At 40.1% G+C, this 24,003-nt stretch overlaps 1 pseudogene; it reads right to left on the bottom strand.

Moving 5' to 3' along the window:
* Positions 1–16,607: 16,607 nt before the first annotated feature.
* LOC148730187 (uncharacterized) lies at positions 16,608–21,065 on the bottom strand (annotated as a pseudogene).
* Between the last annotated feature and the right edge of the window lie 2,938 nt (positions 21,066–24,003).

Here is a 24,003-nt window from a genome sequence, read left to right as displayed (position 1 = left end):
AACTCTGTCGGATTTCATTACCTTTTCCAAGGTCAGTGTTGTCGCTGTGGTCATTGTTTTTGGGTGACTTGGGTTTCTTTCGGCAAGAATGTCTATAATTGTACCTCGCTGGCCTTTTTCAAGTTTCTTCAGAAAGTCAGTCCAGCGGAATTTTAAAGCTATTTTACTTTCTCGAACTTTTTTTACATATATGGCGTCGCTGGCCAAGGCCAGTGGCTGGTAGTCCAAAGTTCGTGCAAGTTTTTTTTCTACCTCGTTATCAGTGACACCAGAAAGGAGCCTTAACAAGGAGCTGGCATCATCAGGCAGCATTCCTTTGCTTACTGAGATGTGCTGAATGAAAGAGCTTTCTAAAGAAATAGAGTTGGTGTCTTGTGTCGTTATCAGCAACTAGCCCCTTGCCCATTGTTGGTTTCCTGGACCTGGCAAGTACTTATATACATGAGACGAAATAGTTACATTGTCAATTACCAGCAACCACGACGTGTAATGCCCAGTTTTTGCGCTTATTAGCGTCTTGAGACTTGCAATTTTTTCGTCTGTACTGACTCAGATCTTTGGAATTACGGGCCAGCTGAGATTTTCCACTTCCAGGGTTTCCGGATAAGTACAAGGTGCTTAAGCTGTCTTTGTTGGCATCTTTGAGTTCTATGAGGTGTTGTGTGATTCTATCAACCTCTGATCTGCGAGGGAAGACGTCATGTGTAGGTTCAGGAGGGAGAATTCAAAATGGGAAGACTTTGGTTTGCAAATGTTCTTCAAGGGTCTGTCGTTGATTCTCTTTTTCTTCAAGTTTTGCTTCCTTCTCCATAACCTGTTGTTGAAACTTTCTTCAGAACATTTCTTAACTCTTCCGTTGGGAAATTTTGTCTGAGTTTGGATTTGATGGATTTGTTGAGTTGGAAGACAGAGTGCATGAAATGCAGTCTTCACCTTTAAAACCGCATTTTGAAAATTTCCACTAGAAAAGTGGCCTCTTAGTATATGCGCAAAGTCTTCATTACGAAATTTTCTGAGATCATCTACATTTGACCGAACAGCTGGATGGAGACTGCAGATGCAATCGGAATAAAGAATGGCATAAAACAGCATGGTACAATCCCATTCTGCTCTGTCACCATTGACTTTGGTTGCCAAGAGATGGGCGTTTCTCTTTCTGACTTAGCTCGTAAAGTCCTTTCCATTTTTCGATTCATCTTTCCATTCTCCCAGGGTTGCCTTGTAGCGATTGTCCCATTCTTGATTGAAGATTGTTCGAAGGCCTTCAGCTAGTACATCGGTGACAATGTAACAAATCCTGTAGTAGTTCAATTGCTCTGCAGTGTATTCCATTGAGGCATCCGCATTTAATCCGACCCTTTACAAAAGCAGTGTCTCCATTAGTCAAGTCAGTCAGTTGTAACACTTTGTTTATCTTTTTTTTTTGAGGATTTCGAACTTTTAAGCTTGGTTAAACATTTACTACGATTATAAGCTGAGTGAGAAACCGACGAAGTTTGGGGACTGAGCAGGCGGTGTACGCACTCCAATTGCATTGCATTGTGGTAGCGTTATTTCCAATATGGCAGTAAAAGCGGCAGAAATCGGCAGATTTTGACTGAACATTCCTAACAGTTAGGCCGTTTCTTTTTTCTTTCAATATAGGTAAATATAATATGATATATTCTGAGTATTTAAAAGCATTTTTCCTACGTATTTGTCCCGTCTTCGATCGTTCTAAAGGACAGACGCAAGCACTGCTTTTTAGCATGTAATTTCAGGCCGGTTTTCGAGAAGGTCAAATTCGTTGTACGTCGTAGTTTGAAGCCTTTCAAAGATTTACATGGCCACTTTGATCCTTCATCAACAGCTCTGACCAAACGCGCTCAAATGCGCCCCAACGGTACAAATGTCTTATGCATTTTAAGTGATAGTGTCTGAGACCCTTTTACGTAGCGAGGAGGCCCACTGTTGCGTTTAGTGTGTTGCGTTACATAGTGTTACTACTACAAGGAAATTTGTAAATCTACTTTCCTAAGTGAAGGAAAATTAACTAATCGCAAGCGTTGTGTGGTAAATCTTCTATCTTGATCATTGAATGAAGGACAGTTTAATTAGAGCAATAAAAAGAGTCACTTGATCCACGAAAACCTCTACCTTGCGTGAGGCGACACGCCGGAAAGCCGAAAGCAAAAGGCAGTCGACCGTTGAAAGGTGTTGATAGGCATGTGCGTCTCCTACCATTCGCTAGCTCTTTTAAATCTTCTACCCTCAAAGTTTAGCTCTTATTAGGATATCTCTTGATGAATTTCCTTTGCGATGTGATAATAAGGGTCAGTTTTGAGGTGTCATTTCCCCATGTGTATGTCCTTGAGGTTTAAATTGGCAAAGCCGGATAAGATTGTGCTACTAAAGGCAATATTTTCTTCTGTGCGCCCGCTATTTTCTCATGGTTCTCTCCTGCAGAAATAACTCCGGAGATATGTTTCTCAAAACGCTCATCTAGGTTTCCTTTACTCTTGAAGGGTATTTCGAAACTGTGTACATTTTTAACTAAACATAGCGCGAGAAAAATTTGTTCTTAGGTGGCGTGGGGCTTCTCCTTTTACAAATCCCGTATTTATTCTTGGGTAAAAAGTTCGTGTATTTTATAAACTACACTCCAAAACATTAACCGTCAGCCGTTAAATGACTTAAAATTTAACCGTCAACCGTCAAAAGGGTTTCTTTTTTTTTTTTAACAGTCAACCGTCAAAGTTATCTCTCTGTTAAAAGGTCGCCAAAAGAAGTCAAACGACACTTCGCCTCTAACAAAAACAACAAAAACATAAACACGGTTTTAACCTCAAAACTTGATCGCCAAACTTTCGTTGCTTCTCACTCAACTGAAAATGGTAGTATGCATTTGTTAACTGGTAAGTTTGTGCTCACTCTTTATACTATTTCGCCTTCGACAGAGTATTAAACGGGGGGGGGGGGGGAGTGAAGGGAAGGGGGACTGTAGAAAATTCACCGCCAGAGCTATATGCGGGGATAAAGTAAATCGTATTGTGATAAAATACGGTCATTTTCACATTCCCACACAGATCAAAGATTTCCTCCCCCCCATTATGAATGAGAAGAACGGTTTGCAAGCACACAATTTATAAGTGAGTTTATGAAGCTTTTCTGGCTCTGCATCTAATAAAACAACAAAAAAGATTGAGGCCGCGAAACAACATGCCCCTTGAGCGACCTGGTACTGGCTCGGTCAATCTCAGCGTTCATTTAGACGCAGTATTAGCCAATTGGGGTACTGGCAACTCGTTACCACTAATTCGTGATCATTTTAATTGATTGAGCATTCTTTAACTGACGTCAATCGGATACGATTTACATTTCCTAGAATGTTCAAATTCAAATTTAAAAAATCCAAACAAAACTTTTGAAATATTTTAAGGTAAGAAAGAGCTTGTAAGAACAATTTCAGTCGTCACGTACATTTAACACAGTGGTTTATCGTTCTTTTCTTCCGTTTCTGCACCAGTGATCATACCGAGGCCGTTATCAACAATATCTAATCTGCGAAATTGTCTTGAAAAGCAAAAAAATAATAACCGACACTCGCGAGAAACCTTCCTCTCACAAAAGATAACGTAACATATTAAGGGTCATGTTTAGACGCAAAAATTTTTACGATAATTTTAAATATTGTCATATACCTAGACTTTCACTCAACTAAACGAGCGCTGTTATTGGCTGATTCTTGGTCAACGTGCCCCTGATCAAATATAAATGTATCCCGACCGCGATACAATTGCGCAGTTGTTTCCCGCGCGCCGCGTGCAACAGCAAATTTTTGCCATATCATTGTTTAAGGGAAATCCTAAAAATATGCAACAAAGCACTTAATGTATCTTCCATTGGAAATCTACCTAGTTTTGTTTTCCCTCGAGTCCTGATGTTCTCCGTGAAGAAGTCGAGGAAAAAATCAGGACTCTCGGCTAGAGATAACTGTTTCCCTTGGGACCATACATTAAGTGTATAATGTAGGCCTGTTTATACAGGCGCTGATATGAAGTAATGTCCCAAAGCAGTTCTCTCAACAGTTCCAGGAAAACTGCTTCCTAAATCCTTGAAAGAATTTTTTTTTGCTTCAGCACAAAAGCCTTTCCATCAGAGTCGAAATCGAGACACATGAAATGTTTAGTGAAAAAGAGGCTTGGGGCCGGAATTTTCAATATAGCATAAGAACTATTGAAGAATCTGGTCTTGACCTTGAGCAGATCACTCAATCCTTCACTTCCAAGATATCATTAGTAATTCTCCTTACTATCTGCCACGCAATTCCTACGATGTTAGTTGGGAGAATTTGATATTTGGTATTGGATCAACTAATAGTCCTCTAAATGACTATAACGTCTCTGCTTTATACAGTATTGTTATTGTATGGAGAAATTCTGTCTTGGTCACTCATAATAGCTCATAATAAAAAGCTCTTTACTCTAGTTGATAAGCAAAGAAACAGAAAAATTTTACCCTTAATATCCACGAAAAGTGAAAACGCAAAATCCAACCAGGTGACCAGCATATACTACAGGTGAAATAAAAAAACAACGAGGTTGAACGCTTGACAATTAATTACTAGAAAGAAATGCCCCAGGGTTTTAAGTTTCGGGTCAAGATTTCTTACTTTTACAATCTTATGAGGTGTAAAAAGCATTGCACACGAGTAGAAGACTGTAGAAAATTGCCGGTAGGTACTTGGTGAAATCCCTCATACATGCATCAATACAGAAGAACATATGGGAAAACATGGTTATGTGGATACATTAACATACATTAAGGATTACACCAAGTACTTACCAAATTGCCAGCGAACAACCGCTGACAAGGGGTTGGGCATTGAGCATTGAGTCCTGAGGCCGGTTTTAAACTTTTAACTGTGTTACTGACACTTCTATAAAGCACTGAACACTGCATAACTTTAACAGTGCAAGATAAACCTATATTATTACCAATGAAATCACCGGAATTACCATTTAGCTTAATGACGTCACAGTATCGATATTGAAGAAAAACGTTAATATCTTACTCGGTATCGTATCGATTCGGAAAATTCGTATCGGCCTATCCTTAGTGCCGTGTATCAAGGCGAAACAACTAAGACGCAAAGAAAGCGCATGGAGTGATATTGTGACACGACTGATGAATTAAGCAAAATTTTAAAAAACTATCCGCAAGTAAAAAGATTAACGAAACACAAGTTGAGAGGTCAAAAAAATATTTTCCAGGTGGAAGTAATTTCTGAAGACCAACCTTCCTCTAAAAATATCTAGTATGTCGGTATAAATTCTTGAACATTCTTGCATGGGTTGGTATTTAAGGACATGATAAATATATATTTTGGATACTCGCCAAATCTAGCCGTGCACGTGCGCAGTAAGACGAATACTCCTGAAGTCTCGAACACAATTAAGTTTTTCACGCTACTAGAGGGTCCCTTATAGTTTTTACGTGAAGCGTAATTGAACATTTTTTTCTCGTGAATCGTGATTTGACTATTTCTTCATTCGTTAATCGTGATTTAAGGTAATGAGATCATTTCATGTCCACGTGAACGATTTTTTCACTTAAATGTGACCCGCAAATTAAGAGCTGAATAAACACGATTCATGAACTTTTTTTTTTTTTTTATGAATTTCCGGCTATTTTATTGCTGTGGAAATGTACGCATTGTTATCGAACGGCTGTGGTTAGGTGCTGACAAGAGATGGAATTCATGTCGATCAATAAAAGTCAGAAAACAGACAGCTAATAGTTTTTGAACAACTAAGATGATTATTTGTTTACTAACCTAGCAATTACTCTTTATTGTTAATATCTAGTGGATTCACTCTTTTGTTATTAAGGGGGTGTTTTCTCTTGAATGGGCACAGCAGATGGCTGGTTTATCAAAAATGTCTACTCACCCTCTGGTTTCTTCGATGGTTAACGCATCTCTGAGAATTTTGGGTAGGCCAAAGGTCGAAAAGGATCCTGTGACCCCTGAGATCGTGAAATCCAAGATAACAGATAAATTTCAAAGTTTCTGTCTCTTTCTGATCTTAGATTAGTCGCCTATGCTTAATTGGTTACCGGGGTTTTTCCGTTTTAGTGAATCATGTCACATAAAGGCCTGCGAAGTAAAGTTTTTCCCCTTGTACGTTTTTATTTTCTTAGAATCTTTCAAGACAGACCAATTCCGAATTGGGTCGTGGATTATTATTATTGCAAGGTCAGACCTTGCAACTTGTCCTGTCAAGGCTTTAAAGAACTACATAACAGCTTCACAAATTGAGCTCTTTGAAGATTTACCTGTGTTCAAAGCCAGAGCCCTTGCTACTCCTCGTTCTAAGCAGAAAGTACGGAGCCGGGGGATTAGTAACTCGAGAACCAGAGAACTTATTAAAGAAGCATATTAGAGAACTCACAGACGTCTCTAAAATTGATATCCATAGCCTTAAGAGCTGGAGGAACCACCTCTGCAGCTAACGCTGAAGTTCCCAATCGGCTTTTTAAGCGACAGGGTCGTTAGGCCAACGAAAACGCTAAGGATGGCTATGCTAAAGACAATTTAAATTCTCGTTTATTAGTGACACAATCTTAAGGAATCTAAATAACACGTTTAGTATTTTAAGACTGTGCCCGGTCGCTCGGGAGAGTGCTATCCATTGGGCCGGGATTTTTTCCTCCCCCCCCCCCTCTTTTACTGCAGCGAGCTCGGTGGGGTTTTTCATCCAATGGATGCTCGTTGGTTTTCTCCCAGGTTCTGTCTTTTCGTAGACTATCTTTCTTATATTCACCTCTTATAACTGCTGTGTTGGTTTTTATTCATTATATATGCAGCCTCCAATGAGCACGCGATAGCAAACATGCGGTTATGTTTTTCTGTTGATGTCACGCACGGTTACAGTGGTATGAGGGAATTTAGACGAGAGCATCAATATCTAATCTGCGAAATTGTCTTGAAAAACAACAAATAACAGCCGGCACTAGTCTCCAGAAATTTTCGCATCTTTACTTTGTTCAGTGTAAGAACGTTTAGTTTTGAAAGTTTAGCTGAATGTGTTACGTTTTCATATATGTTACCACGTTAGCATCGATCGCGATTAAAGGTTGGGACGTGTCAATCAGCCATGTACTGACGACTTGACCTTGTTCGAATGACGTTTTTTACTTTCAGTTCGAGTTATCAGGGTAAGTTTGAGACAAAGGAAGGAAAAATTAGTTCGAGGTTAACCGAGCCTTAAGTCCTTGAAGTGGATGACCATTAAAATAGTCAAATCGAAGGGAAATCGGATCATGCTCGAGTTAGCGGGTGATTGGAGTTAACCGGGTTCGAGTAAGCGGGTATTTATTGCATTAAAAAAGCAATGCATAATTTCTCGACTTGGTCGTAAAACCAAAGTTTCATCATTGCAACACGTTCAGTTGAGAGCAGTGAGAATAGTTAAATCAACGCGAAACAGTATGAACTTTATTTTTGTCCGATCCTTTTTATGAAAAAGTCAGGTTGGTGATTGAAAACTGATAAAGACAAAGTGTTTAAGAGTTTTAAGAAAGAAATAAATCTGTTGGCTTTGTCATTTGAAGTTCGGATCGAACAGACAAGCAGAAAGACTACTGCATTATTTGAAAGTAATGGTACTTCGCCAAACTCGTCCAAGCGTTCCCTTCGATTTCTTGATACGTTATGAGAATTCATGAAACATACCGAGGCCAAGAAGTTTCAACATGTTTTTACTGATAACTCAAGCTCCTAATTTTTACCGAAGAGAAGAAAAGTGGTTCAGTCTTGAAATCATCGATAGAAACGCGAAGGAGAACCAAATATTTCGAAAACAGAGAGGCGTGTTTATATCGTGATATCCTCTACAACGCTTCTATTTCTACAACGTCAAGTAATTAGGAGAAGATGGTTCATACAATAGATCATTTTGACTCACATGACTACCAGCTATACAAATTTATTCAAACAGAAAAGAAAAATTTGCAGCAATGTACGAGTTTAGGTGGACAGGGATGAAATAGAGACACAAAGCGTGTGATGCTCAGTGCAGAAAAGGAGCTGAAGCGAGAAAAAAAAGAGTTAAAAAGTCCACTAATTCTTGTTTCAAACAAATCCAGATTAGCATCTCATGAAATGGTTTTGCCTGTTTTCGAGAGTAAGCTGTCACCTATCAGGTTTATTCAATATCTCTTGCCTGGCGTGAAATTCAAATCTAATTTAACTGAATCTACATTCTTCCACTGACGTTAAATTAATGATGCGATTAACGTTTCCTACAAGGTTCGAGTTCAAATTGGAAAAAAACATCCAAACTAAACGTCATCTGTATGGGAGTAATTTAATAAGACGGCAACTGGAATTTGAAACATTTAAAGAGAAGAAAAATTTTGTAAGACCAATTTGATTAACTCATAACATGTAACACCGTGGCTCATCGTTTCTTCCTTCGATTTCAGCATCACTGACCATATCAAGGCCATAATCAGCGATGGATACTCTGTGAAAAAATGTTATGAGAACCAACAGATAATAGTCGATCTCGAACTACAAGAAACGTTTTTGAATGCTATCTACCATATTTGATATGTATAAAGGGGTACTTTTGTCGGATCCTTTTTATGTGAAAAGTCAGTTTGTTCTTTGAAAACCTAAATGTTTTGAGAAAAAAATAAATCTATTGGCTTTATCATTTGCAGTTCGGATTGAACAGACAAGTAGAAAGACTACTGCATTATTTCACAGTAACTTCACCAAACTCGTCCAAGCGTTCCCTTTGATTTCTTGATACGTTATGAGAATTCATGAAACATACCGAGGCCAAAAATATTCAACAACTGATGAGTCAAGCTCCTTACTTTTTACCGAACAGAAGAAAACTGGTTCAGTTCGCAAATGATCGACAGAAACGCGAAGGGGAATCAAATATTTCGAATGCAGCGAGACGTGTTCGTCTCTTTATGTCTACCACAACACTTCCACTGAAACACAAAAAGAAAAATTTGTAGCAATGTACGAGCGTGGGTGGATAGGAATGAAATAGGGACACAAAGAGTGTGATGCTAAGCGAAGAAAAGAAGCTGGAGCGAGACAAAAAAATATTAAAAAGCCCACTAATCCTTATTTCAAACAAATCCAGATTAGCTTCTCATGAAATGGGTTTGCCAGTTTTTGAGGGTATGCTGTAACTCGTCAGGTTTAATCGCCATCTCTAACCTAGCGTGAAATTCAAATCTAATTTAATTGAATCTACATTATTCGACTGACGCTAAATAAATACGTGTAACATTCCCCAGAATGTTCGAATCCAAATTGAAAAAGAAAACATCTGAACTAAACGTCTTTTGTACAAGTTATAGAGTAATTTCAAAAGATCACAACTGAGATTTTTGAAAACATTTTAAGAGCCTGAAGAAAAAGTTTGTAAGTGCATTTTTCAATTTAAGTGGTTCATTGTTCCTTTCTTCCGTTTTCGCATCGCTGATCCTATCAATTCCATATTCAGCGATGGATTATCCGTAAAAAATGTTTTGAGAACCAATAGATAATAGTCGACGTAAAACTACAAGAATCGTTTCTGAACTCGATTTGTCATAAATGATATGTATCCGGCGGTAATTTGATATTTCTTTTTATAAAGTTGCACTTGTGAGATCTTGTTTTCAATTCGACCTAGCATGGCAGGTAACTTACTTCAGTAAAGATGAATAAATTGAATAACTGTGTAATTTCATACTTCTAACAACTGTTCCAGTTACCAATCTACAGTAAAGCTTAGGCAAGTCGAGCTTCCAAAGGAGACGAAAAAAATGGTTCAAGCCAGAGGAGGTCCGAGCTATCATTATTGGTGTTGGAATTTTAATCATCCCGTTGATAATTTATAAAGAATCATGTACATGCCATTCGTGCTCAATTTTCATACAATACGTTTGTTGAATAAGAACATTCAAAGTAGATAGTTCATCTAGCTGTGTCAGGTTCACATTCATATTACCACATTCATAAAAATCGCGATTAACAGGATGGGACGTGCCAATCAGCTATGTTTTGACACTTTGACGTTCATCGAACGACGTTATCAGGGTAAATTTGAGCCAAGCATGAGTAAAATTATTCACGCTAACCGATCTCAAATCCAAGGGAAGTCGGGTCCTGTTCGAGTTAACGAAAGTGGGGTTCTACCGTATTGAGGAAGAAAAACAGAATCTTCTATTACAACGAAACTTTTTGCAATGAGGGAACAGTCAGCATGTTTAGTTCAAAGCGAAACAGCATGGACTCTAATTTTCTCAGTCTATTTTTTAAGTTTAAGAAAAATCAGTTTTTGCCTTTTAAAATTGACAAAGATCAAAATCTGTGAGTATTGTGAAAGCAGTGAATCTATCCGTTTTAACATTTTCAGTTTGAACAGACAAACATAGAACAATGCAAAGTATTTTCCCAAAATCGTCCGAGCATTCCATCGAATTTCTTATTATTATAAATCGATAAAAGTTACCGCTTTAGAAGTTTAGGGGACTGATGAGACGTGCTTCCAAATTCTCAGTAAACAGAAGAAAAGTAGCAAAAGTTTTGCAATCTTCGGCGGAAACGCAAAGGTGAATCAAATGTTATCTAAACCAGCCATGCGTGTTCATCTCGTGATTGCCATTACAATGCCTCTATTTTTGAAACTTTAAGGTGGCTCGTACTAGTTTCCTCACGCGGGAAACAGACAACTCTTGCGTCAAGCACGAGAGAAACGTCCGAGAGAAGCGCGAGGACTATCAAGAATTAGCTGTCAATTAACTTCCAATGAGGGGGGAGGGATCATAAGAATACTGCAGAGCCTGATGGGAGGATCAGATAAATTTTTCGTGATACAACTAAAATCCTCTAACCCCCCTCCCCCCCCAGGCAATAAATAACGACCGGTTCCTGATCATAACCCGTGTTTACATCATTCTTTCATTTGTCAATAATTTGAAAAAACTAATTGCAAATCAATTTGGTCCTCTTGAATTTCCGCAGTCAGGCTTAAAGTGATCCATGTTCCCTTAGAACTATATTTGATTATTTGCCTCAACCATTGAAAAAATTGTGATTGTATAACCCTGCATTTGCTCTCGATATGACTAAAATTAAGGCCAATTTTGCGTTTCTGAGCAGCACAGCGAAGCATAATGGTGGTTGTTTGTATAGGTAGATACCAAACCTTTCGGGAAAGACATGGTTGCCATGGCAATCTAGAGAGAGGCCACACCCTACTAGTGACTAAATCAGTTTTTGTTCGAAGCTTCTCAGATTACACAAGGCTTTAAAAAAAATCTCATGGCGACGACCTCTCTCAACAAAGAAAAAACATTTGGAAACATTTGTTAAAGGGGTTTTGACGGACCCGGCTAATAAAAAACGAAAAAGAACAGCAAAAGTAGACGTAGAATGGATGCTTAAAAAGTGTTAAAAAGAGTTTTCTGTGTGATATGCTAAGATAGCGTTTGAAGGTTGCTTTTAAGTAAGTGTGAAAGTCTGCTGAATTTATCCTGCCACGCACATTTTCACTGAAATATATATTTTTTGCGTTTATATCGTACTGAGTGTTAATTTTCAATCAAAACCACATGTCCCTAAAAAAAACTTCCCCACTGCGGAATGGGGATATAAAAATTATTAGATCTTTTCAAAGGTTCTTTTAGTAAAATAGTAGCCGCAGTTTTCTCTTTACTACAAGGTTTCTCAACGTTTCCTTTGATAATAGTTATCTCTGTACCACGATGAGCATAATCAAGAAAAACTCCTGTAAACAGCACACAGTTTAAACTCAACTGATTTCTTCATTTTTGGTCCATATTTCCTCAGAATGCCAGAGATATGTATTAAATGTTTCTCTCACCAAAAGAGTTATAAGTGTATGCTCAAACGCATAACAGGGTCTACAAAATTTGCTTAGCCCAATCGAAAAGCTAACTTGTATCTAAAAAAAAGTTATTTTAAAACAGCTGTTTTTAAGTTACTGGACTGAATAGATAGAAAAGGGGGAGTGGAAGGACCCCTCTTCTGGTTGCCATGGCAAACAGTCATCGCAAGTACAAACTGGGAGTATGGAGAATTTACTGCCCATTAGGGAGGATCGTTTGAATACAACAGGGTCGTTGGGGGGGGGGGGGGGGAGAGAGGAAACCGGTAAATTGTGACACAACCAAAATCCGCCAACCCACATATCCAGATGATAAATTATGACCGGTCCTTCAATCAAACTAGTAACTATGCATGTCAATCAAGAGTCCTGAGATAGTTTATTAGATAGATAGTTTATTACCAAATAAAATACATTGCAGCCATAGACTGAATTGCGCGCTTTTCACAATCTTTGATTATATAAGACTATATTAGACAACCAATTACAAAAATGCTAAGACTTAAACAAAATTACTAATATAACAAAAAAGGGAAGGAAACAATGAGTAAAGACAAAGATAACTTCTTGAAACTTGAAAAAATTTTGAGTAAGAGAGTAGAAATCTGAAGACCTTTTTCCAAAAGCAAGAAACCAGAAATGCGATAAGTGCAATGTTCACCTGAGAAAAGCTTCCAGAATCTAACTCAAACTTAGTGTAGACTGGCATAATATCTTGTTGAGCATGATGTGAATTTCACAAGACACGGTTTTAACATGATTATAGCACCAGCACTCCACTTAATTTCAGACTTTCCAGTAAACAAAGGAACTTAAGTGAAGGTGTAGTCTGATCGTCCGGGTGAGTGTAGTCCTGAAAAGAACTGTTGTCGGTGGTAGTGACTGACGTTTCGACAACCTGTGCGGAAGTTATCATCAGAGTCAAGTGAATAGTTGTTGTGAGTAGAGTGTTCTTATTTCAGTGCTTGTAAAATGATGGGTCAGTTTTGCCGTGATGTTATTGGCTGTAAGACTCAAGTGGCGTAAGACTGTCGTGATTGGTCTGTTTCGATCCGTAGGTAAAGTTAGGTCGTTCTGTTCGGTCGTTCTGTTCGGTTAACGTTGGTTAGTAAATGACGTAGTGTGGTGATGGGTTTGTAGGCGACGCGGATATTGAAGGGTAGTAAGATGCGCGAGATGTTTTCAGACGTGCCTTTTATGTACGGTATGGTTGCTGTAGTCGTAGGGGTTGCGGTGTCGTTTGTTTCGGTAGTGGTAGTGGGTCGTTGAGTGTTTCGTCGGATGAAGTCGTTGTTGTAGTTGTTCTTCGTAAAAACACGGTGAAGGTATTTGTTCTCGTCGGATAAGCTGTCTGTCGAGTCGCATACTAGTTTCGCGCGTCGTGTTAGACTTCTGATAGCTGTGGCTTTGGTTACGATACGTTGACGACACATTCACCGCCGTTCGACACAACGAAATTGACGCATTCCACCACCACCTTAACGAACAAAACACTGACATACAGTTTACCAGAGAAGTCGAAGAAAATGGCTAACTTCCTTTTCTAGACTGCCTGGTAAGCCACAACGACAACTCATTTCGGACGACTGTTTACAGGAAACCGACACACACCGACAGATTACTAGACGAGTCATCTTAGACGAGTCTTCCAATTTGATCTGGAACAGTGGACAAGAATAGCCACCCAGTGGATGTCCATTGTTAAATCATTATTTATTTATTTATTTATTTATCTTACAACCCTACATCACACACAGCCACAACTATCAGAACTCTAACACGACGCGCACAACTAGTATGCTACTCGACAGACAGCTTATCCGACGAAAACAAATACCTTCACCGCGTTTTTACGAAGAACAACTACAACAACGACTTCATCCGACGAAACACTCACCGACCCACTACTACTACCGAAACAAACGACACCGCAACCCCTACGACTACAGCAGCCATACCGTACATAAAAGGCATGTCTGAAAACATCTCACGCATCTTACTACCCTTCAATATTCGCGTCGCCCACAAACCCATCACCACACTACGTCAGTTACTAACCAACGTTAAAGACAAAGACGAACCGAGGAACAGACAGGGAACGATTTATAAGATCAATTGTTCCGACTGCCAAGCCTCCTACATCGGTGAGACTGTCAGAAACCTCACAACAAGACTGACTAAACACAGACGGGCGACGAGGAAAGGTGATGTCAGCAATCACATTGCTGAACACCATCGACTTACCAACCACAACATTGACTGGGACTCTGCACAATGCCTAACCTACAGCACTGACTATTTTCAACGACTAGCTCAGGAAAGCTGGTTTACTAACTTAGAACAGACTCCCCTAAACAGATGTTAACACTTACCCGCTCCATACAAACGACTCATTCACGCATAAACATCACAAACGACCGAAAAAGAACGACCTAACTTTACCGACAGATCGAAACAGACCAATCACGACCGACTTACGTCACTTGAGTCATCACGGCAAAACCAACCGATCATTTCACACAAACTGGAATAAGAACATTCTACTGACAACAATCATTCACTTGACTCTGATGATGACTTCCGCACAGGTTGTCGAAACGTCAGTCACTACCACCGACAACAGTCCTTCTCAGGACTACACTCACCCGGAGGATCAGACTACACCTTCACATATTACCCCCGGGTTCAAGCCATTTACTGCAAAGGAAGTTGAGCAAAAAAAAAAATTTAAAAAATAATAATGTGCCACTTTTACTAGCACAATCTGTAAGGGTCTATAACCTCAAAGAAAGGGAAAGGAATACTGTTCGTTACGAAGGAGCTTTTAGCTAAAGAACGGCTGCGAAGGAGAAGTGGCATTTTCAGGCCAGCGGAGGCAAACACGAGAAATGCGCGCAGGAGGATGCTGCGAACCACACGCGACAATCGTCTTTCGAGCTCTAACCGACCTCCCATAGTGCCAGGCTCTGTTCCCCTCGAACAAAAGCAGATTTGCTTTGTAGAGCATTACACAAATTCTCAAACCATTATCTTGATTGATTGGGCATCGAATATAACAAAGAGCTTTTTTGATGCTTATGGAAACAAGGGCTTTTTAGGTTGGCAAGTAGTGGCGTAGCTAGGATTTCACACATTCGAATTCTGTGCTCCTTACGTAAACTGGCCTACACTCCTGCTTTATTTTGTGTATCAACAAGCACGTGTTCACACCGCGAAAATGACTGACAAATAGAGTATGATTCTGTGCATTCGCGCGGTTTTTGCCAAACGGAATTATAGGTTTTATCTATTGTTCTAACAACCAATCTTTTCAACCACCAAAACGCAACACCATCGACTGCAGAAGTGCCATTACTTAACTCCTTTAATAATTAGCCTACTTAGTTAAAGATTACAATACGTAAAGCACGCCAAAAATTACTATGGTTGTCATGACTTAAACTATGAACAATTTTCAAATTTTAAAGGATTACTTCGATGTCAAAACTAGAAATTAAACTTAATAGGTTCTAGGGGAACCATACTCCGAGAAAAGTCCAACGTTCATTGCAATAAAGTCACAGACGATATTTTCAAATACTGACAGCCAGTGACAGGGTCTAATTCTATATTACATAGACAAAGTTTAATAACATCTGCGCATGTCACATAGACGGCTATAAATCCATAGCAACAGTATGTATTTAACAATTATTCCACTCGCGCTTGTTGTATATGAGATGATAGATAGCCAACGAGGCGCGTAGCGCCGAGTTAGCTATAGTCATCTCATATCCAACAAGCGCGAGTGGAATAATTGTTTTATTAAAAACACCCCCACGATATTAGACAAATCTTCTCTTCTCTTCTTTTTAGCTCCCTTTTGATTTTAAGCCAACGCGTACACTTATCATATTTGTAGATTATGGTATATTGGCTCCTATATCATAATGGCTAAGCCCATAAAGTCTTGAATTGCATTATCCAACGATCCAGTTTTTAATAATAATTGATATGGCGCAATTTTTAAAACAATTGAAAGGATTAATCCTTGATACTTCAAAACCACTTTTTTTAAAGTAAAACATGATAAAACTATCGCTGAGGACCGTCCAGCCGACGTGTCGAGATCAACGTAGCTGAACTTACTCCAAATGCATTTTGACGATCGAACTTCGATGATAGACCGGTTAATATCAGCAAGGATGAAACTATGGTGTGCAAAAGATAATTTGTGCCCGTTTTGAGAGACATCTGAGGTGAAATTTTGAAGCGTAATGTCTCTACTAGTGTCGTGATCTAGGGGGAAAAAACCACAGGGCGTTTCAATTTTTTAAATATTCTGCCATTTTTAGTCTAACGTTGCTATGGTTTCAAGAGTGAGCCTGCAAAAGTTTTTGAGATTTGAATGGGGTTTTTAGCTCTGCCTTTTACAGATCGGTTGCAGCACGTGTCAAACGCAACTGACTGCACTCTGACTGGCTCTTTAACTTGTAATGTTGATCGCAAGAAGTCTGGCTTATAAGGAAATTGTCTGTTGTTTCTTAAATTTTCTACATTACAATGCACCACAATTAGGTGTTGCTTGACTTAATCTGTATAAGTATGCTGTAAACTGAAGTCTTGATATCTTTGTTTGAACTCTCAATTCCGATTTGACCTTCGCTGATCTACGAGTAACAAACCTAACGCTTTAAAGAATTACGAATTTATGAATATTGAACTTTATGTGTTACCAATATTCAGTTCTGCTGTACGTAGCTGAGCAAGTGCATTCTGAACAAATCTCACTTTCTCATCTTCAGGGCCAAAGTTCTTGACATAAATCGCCAACGCAAGATCATTACACCCTTTTGCTTCTTGGCTGAGACCTAGATAATTGTGCACATCGCCCAGGTTTATATAAGTTTCTGCTACCTTGACGTGTTCCGGACCGAATATCTTAAGGCGAATATCCAGCTCTCGCTCGTGACAGTCTTTGGCCTGCTTTAGGTCACCCAGCTGCCTGTGGACAGTGCCCAGGATATTGTAAGACTTTGCGACATGAACATGCTCAGGTCCGAGCTTTTTCAGCCGAACATCCAGCGCTCGCTCGAGACAGTCTTTTGCCTGCTTTAGGTCACCCAGCTGCTCGTGGACAAGGCCCAGGTTATTATAAGACGTTGCGACATAAACATGGTCAGGTCCGAACTTTTTCAGCAAAACATCCAGGGCTCGCTCGTGACAGTCTTTTGCCTTCTTTAGGTCACCCAGCTGCTCGTAGACAAGGCCCAGGTTATTATAAGACGTTGCGACATGAACATGCTCAGGTCCGAGCTTTTTCAGCCTAACATCCAGCGCTCGCTCGTGACAGTCTTTTGCCTGCTTTAGGTCACCCAGCTGCCTGTGGACAGTGCCCAGGTTATTGTAAGACATTGCGACATCAACATGCTCAGGTCCGAGCTTTTTCAGCCGAACATCCAGCGCTCGCTCGTGAAAGTCTTTGGCCTGCCTTAGGTCACCCAGCTGTTCGTGGACAGTGCCCAGGTTATTGTAAGACATTGCCACATCAACATGCTCAGGTACGAGCCTTTTTAGCCGAACATCCAGCGCACGCTCGTGACAGTCGTTTGCCTGATTTAGGTCACCCAACCGCTCGTGGACAATGCCCAGGTTATTGTAAGACATTGCAACATCAACATGCTCAGATCCGAGCTTTTTCAGCCGAACATCCAGCGCTCGCTCGAGACAATCTTTTGCCTGCCTAAGGTCACCCATCTGCCAGTGGACAACGCCCAGGTTATTGTAAGACGTTGCGACATGAACATGCTCAGGTCCGAGCTTTTTCAGCCGAACATCCAGCGCTCGCTCGCGACAGTCTTTTGCCTGCTTTAGATCACCCAGCTTCCCGTGGACAGTGCCCAGGTTATTATAAGACATTGCGACATGAACATGCTCAGGTCCGAGCCTTTTCAGCATAACATCCAGTGCTCGCTCGTGACAGTCTTTTGCTTTACTCAGGCGACCCATCTTTTCGTGGACATCGCCAAGGTTATTGTAAGACATTGCGACATGAACATGCCCAGGTCCAAGCTTTTTCAGCCAAACATCCAGCGCTCGCTCGTGAAAATCTTTTCCCTGCTTTAGGTCACCCAGCTGCTCGTGGACAGCGCCCAGGTTATTGTAAGACATTGCGACATGAACATGCTCAGGTCCGAGCTTTTTCAGCCGAACATCCAGGGCTCGCTCGTGAAAGTCTTTTGCCTGCTTTAGGTCACCCAGCTGCTCGTGGACAGCGCCCAGGTTATTATAAGACGTTGCGACATCAACATGCTCAGGTCCGAGCTTTTTCAGCCGAACATCCAGGGCTCGCTCGTGACAGTCTTTTGCCTGCTTTAGGTCACCCAGCTGCTTGTGGACAAGGCCCAGGTTATTATAAGACGTTGCGACATCAACATGCTTAGGTCCGAGCTTTTCCAGCCGAACATCCAGGGCTCGCTCGTGACAGTCTTTTGCCTGCTTTAGATCACCCAGCTGCCCGTGGACAAGGCCCAGGTTATCATAAGACGTTGCGACATCAACATGCTCAGGTCCGATCTTTTTCAGCCAAACATCCAGGGCTCGCTCGTGACTGTCTTTTGCCTGCTTTAGGTCACCCAGCTGCTCGTGGACAAGGCCCAGGTTATTGTAAGATGCTGCGACATCAACATGGTTAGGTCCGAGTTTTTTTAGCTGAACATCCAGCGCTTGCTCGAGACAATCTTTTGCCTGCTTTAGGGCACCCATGTGGCTGTGGACAATACCCAGGTGACTATAAACATGTATAATTCGTAATTCATTACTTGGGTTTCTCAACTTAACAATTGCTAAGACTGCTGTAAAGTAGCTTCTCGCCGCTGGATATTGAGAGTGCTCGCGGCACATATTTCCGAGGGTTGTAAAGACGTTAGAATAGTCCTCCAGAGTCAATGTATCAATTTGAGAAACTTGAGACAATCCGTCTTCAGAAAACAAATGTTCGGCTTCTGTAATCACTTTTGCTAGGTGAGGAACAATTTTTGTGCCAATAACTAGAGAATCTAGATCCTCGAATTTGGAAAAGGATGAAACAGCCCCTAGTATGGATTTTATTTGCTTATCATTGGCAGATTTCTTTGTTACTGAATTAACAACGTAATGGACGACTCCATGCACTCGAATGTAAACACCGCTCTCCTCTTTGTCAAACAACAAGAATGGGCATCGACTTATCTTTACCCCAATCGCATCTTTATCTTCCAATTTCTTTTCCATTTCCATAATGTAGTTGGCGACAATATCTTTTAGTATTGGTTGTGGCGCACAAAGAGAGAGAAAAGTAAACAAGTGATCTACAACTGTGTCGGATCTCATTATCTTTTCCAAGGCGAGTGTTGTCGCTGTGGTCATTGTTTTTGAGTAACTTGGGTTTGTCTCGGCAAGAATGTTCTCAGTTGTACTTCGGTCCCCTTTTTCAAGTTTCTTTAGAAAGTCAGTCCAGCCGAATTTTGAAGCTATTTTACTATCCCGAACTTGTCTTACATAGATAGCGGCGCTGGCTAAAGCCAGTGGCTGGTAGTCCAAAGTTCGTGCAATTTCTTTTTCTACCTCGTTATCAGTGACACCAGAAAGGAGCCTTAACAAGGAGCTGGCATCATCAGGTAGCATTCCTTTGCTTACAGAGATGTGCTGAATGAAAGAGCTTTCTAAAGGAATAGAGTTGGTGTCTTGTGTTGTTATCAGCGACTGCCCCTCGCCCATTGTTGGTTTCCTGGACCTGGCAAGTAAGTGTGTACGTGAGACAAACTAGTGACATTATCAACAACTAACAACCACGACGTGAAAAGCCCGATTTTCGCGCTTACCAGGGTATTGAGAATTGCAATTTTCTCGTCTGCGTTCAGATATTTGGAATTACGAGTGTCTGTAACTGAGTAATCTGGACATTTACACTGTCGAGCGAAGGAGACATACGATTCCAAAAGTGTTTCTGAACTTTCGGCATTAAGTGTCGTGACAAATGAAATCGCAGAGGGAGTTTTTTTGCCTTCGTCGAAAAATTGCTTGGCTACTAGTCGGGCCAGCTGAGATTTTCCACTTCCGGGGTTCCCGGATAAGTACAAGGTGCTTAAGCTGTCATTGTTGTCATCTTTGAGTGCTTTGAGGTCTTGTGTGATTTTATCAACCTCCGATCTGCGAGGGAAGACATCATGTGTGGGTTCAGGAGGAAGAATACAAAATGGGAAGACTTCGGTTTGCAACTGTTCTTCAAGTGTCTGTCGTTGATTCTCTTTTTCTTCTAGTTGTGTTTCTTTTTCAACAAGTTCTTCGTATTTTTCTTGAAGTTTTGTTTCCTTTTCTATGACGTCTTGTTGAAGTTTGTTAACTTTCTTTGGAACATATCTCAACTCTTCCGTTGGGAAACTTGCCTGAGTTTGGATTTCATAGATTTTTAAAAGCGCAAGCCCGAGTGCGTGAAATGCAGTATTGACCTTTGAAATCGCATTTTGAAAATCTCTGTTGGAGAGTTGGCCTCGTGGCATGTGCGCAAATTCTTCATTGCGAAATATCCTGAGGTCATCTACATTTGATTTTACAGTTGGATGGAGACCGCGGATGCAATCGGAATGAAGAATGGCATAAAACAGCATGGTACATTCCCATTCCGCTCTGTCACCATTGGTCATAGTTGTCAAGAGACGGGCGTTTCTACTTCTGTTTCGTGGGGACTCACCGTTCCAAAAGTCCAATCCATTTTTCGGTTCATCTTTCCATTCTCCCAGGGTTGCCTTGTAGCGATTGTCCCATTCTCGTTTGAAGATTGTTCGAAGGCCTTCAGTTAGCACATCGGTGACAATGTAACAGATCCTGTAGTAATTCAATTGCTCCTCAGTATATTCCATTGGAGTGGCCATATTCAACCAGACCTTATACAAAGGCAGTGTCTCCATTAGTCAAGTCATTCAGTTGTAAAACTTAATTAATCCTCTTTGCAATTGAGTACTTAGAAATTTTCAACTTTGTCTAACATTTACTACGATTAATAGTTGAGTTAGATGCGGGAAAGGTTTGGGGACGTGGGTTTGACCGTAAAGTTGCCACGTCAGAATTTTATTCGTTTGATAACTAGTCAAGAGTTTAGCGTCGCTAACGGCCAAACTTAGAAGGCCGCCAAAGAAAGAAATCAAGCGACAGCTCGTCTCTGGAAATGGAGCTGGTTTCCCATGAAAACAACATGATCTTAACCTCAAAAGTTTGTCACCAAACTTTTATCGCTTCTCACTCAACTGAAAATTGTAGTATGTATTTATTAACTAATAAGTTTGTGTTCGCTATGGAATCAGGAAAAAAGGAATAAGAAATATATACTTTATTGATGGGTTCAGTTTCATGACGTTTTTGCACGATCTTTAAAAGGGCAAGTCTTGAAATGGAATCTTGAAGGAAAAAAAGACAAGAAGACGCCCATAAAACGCCTCACAGCAAGATGTTCTGGCTGAGAGGAAACACTGGGACTACATCTGGTGGCATGGACCACCCTTGTAGGCTAACTCAGGATTGTACGAGTTGAAGCAGGGAGATTGTCAATGGCCTATGCTCGAGGAGGAGCCCGGACACAAACTATTTGTTTAAAGAGAGTATCTGATCAACTGCGCAGCTACCCCTCCTTTAACCCAACAACAGTCGACTGATGAGAAGTTAAGGTTAATGTTGGCTTAGGGGAGGGGTAGGTGCGCAGTTGTTCAGGTACTCACATTGATCCAAACCAACGCGAGATTTAGGGATGAACTAGACTAAATTGAAGATATCGGCGACATATTATGACTTTGAGAAACATATAACTGTGTATGTATAGTTACGAAATTTAGTGTTTTAGTGGTCCTGGGGACAATTCTCACTCATCGTCTAAGGGAGGGGAGGGTGGATAATCTTGGAAGATTGCGTGGTTTTTAGGGAGGAACAATCGTCTCCGATGGAGTATAAAGCGGAAACTGTAGAAAATTTATTTCCAATTCATCGCTAATCAAAGTGAGGATCATTGCCAGGGTTAAAGAAACTATACACCCACCCTTCCCAACAACAGTCAACTCGTAACAAGTAAGAGTGACTGAAAGGTTCATTGGGGGAGGGGTAACCTCGAAGTTGCTCACATTGATCCAAACAGATGCGAGATTTAAGGCCCGTTTAAACGGTTTTAACATTTCACTAACATTCGCTCTAGAAATGTTAAACGGATGTTGAGCAAATGTTGAACGCAAAAACAAATTTATTCCCAGGCCTTTCAGAGTCCCTTACAAGTTCTTCAAGTGGTTTTATAAAGGAAAAATTGAGTCGAGGTTGAATGAAAGTTTGAACTGATTTAAACCTGATTCAGCACGCTTTTAACAGTTTTAACACGTTTTACGTTTTCAACAATGTTGGACAACCTGTTCAAACGCACCGAACATTTGGTTCAACAAGGTGTTAAGTGCATGTCGAAGCAGATTTTGAAACCATGCATTCAACGGGCCTTTACAGGTGAATTAGACCAAAATTGAAACTATCGGTCACATACTTATACTTTAAGAAACACCTAATTGTGAATTTATAGTCACAAAGTTTAGTTTTTGAGGGGGGTCCGACAGAGTATGAAGGGAGGGCTATATAAAATTGACTTCCAGTTTCTCGCTGATGAGGGGAGTGGGGATCATAAGAATATTGTAAAGCTTTATGCGGGGATAAGGTAAATTTTATTGTGATACAATACGGTCATTTTCACATTCCCATACAGATGAACGATTTCCTTGGCCCATCACGGAAAGAAGAAAGGTTTGAAAACACACAACTTTAAGAAAATTAAGGAAGCTTTTCTGGCTCTGCATTTTATAAAACAAAGATCGAGGCCGCGCGAGACAACATGCCGCTTGAACGACCTGGTACTGGCTCGGCCGATCCCAGCATTCATTTGGACGCAGTATTAGCCAAGTCGAGTAATTACTGGCAACGCATTACCATTAATTAATTTAATGGAATCGACATTCTTCAAATGACGTCATTTGAATGCGATTTACATTTCCTAGAATGTTCAAATTCAAATTAAAAAGAAAATTCCGAGCAAAACTTTTAAAATATTTTAAGGTAAGAAAAAGCTTTTAAGAGCAATTTAAGTCGTCACATATAACACTGTGGTTCATCGATCTTTTCTTCCTTTCCGCGCGTCAGTGATCATACCGAGGCCGTTATCATCAATATCTTATCTGCAAAATGTCTTGAAAAACAACAAATAAGAGCCGGCACTAGTCTGCAGAAATCGTTTCTGAATTTTATTTATCATATCCAGTAACTATCGACTACTAATTTAACCTAGCGTGAAATTCAAATGTAATTTAATTGAATCTACATTATTCGACTGACGCTAAATAAATACGTGTAACATTCCCCAGAATGTTCGAACTCAAACTGAAAAAGAAAACATCTGAACTAAACGTCTTCTGTACAAGTTATAGAGTAATTACATAAGATCACAACTGAAATTTTTGAAAACATTTTAAGAGCCTGAAGAAAACGTTTGTAAGAGCATTTTTCAATTTAAGTGGTTCATTGTTCCGTTCTTCCATTTTCGCATCGCTGATGCTATCAATTCCATATTCAGCGATGGATTATCCGTAAAAAATGTTTTGAGAACCAACAGATAATAGTCTACGTCAAACTACAAGAATCGTTTCGGAATTCGATTTGTCATAAATGATATGTATCCGGCGGTAATTTGATATTTCTTTTTATAAAGTTGCACTTGTGAGATCTTGTTTTCAATTCGACCTAGCATGGCAGGCAACTTACTTCAGTAAAGATGAATAAATTAAATAACTGTGTGATTTCATACTTCTAACAACTGTTCCAGTTACCAATCTACAGTAAAGCTTAGGCAAGTCGAGCTTCCAAAGGAGACGAAAAAAATGGTTCAAGCCAGAGGAGGTCCGAGCTATCATTATTGGTGTTGAAATTTCAATCATCCCGTTGATAATTTTAAAGAATCATGTACATGCCATTCGTGCTCAATTTTCATACAATACGTTTGTTGAATAAGAACGTTCAAAGAAGATAGTTCATCTAGGTGTGTCACGTTCACATTCATATTACCACG

This window comes from Stylophora pistillata, chromosome 5, assembly GCF_964205215.1.
Source record: "Stylophora pistillata chromosome 5, jaStyPist1.2, whole genome shotgun sequence".
Classification (NCBI taxonomy): domain Eukaryota; kingdom Metazoa; phylum Cnidaria; class Anthozoa; order Scleractinia; family Pocilloporidae; genus Stylophora; species Stylophora pistillata.
The sequence above is the reverse complement of the archived record's forward strand: the minus strand, read 5'-3'. Positions and strand labels throughout refer to the sequence as shown.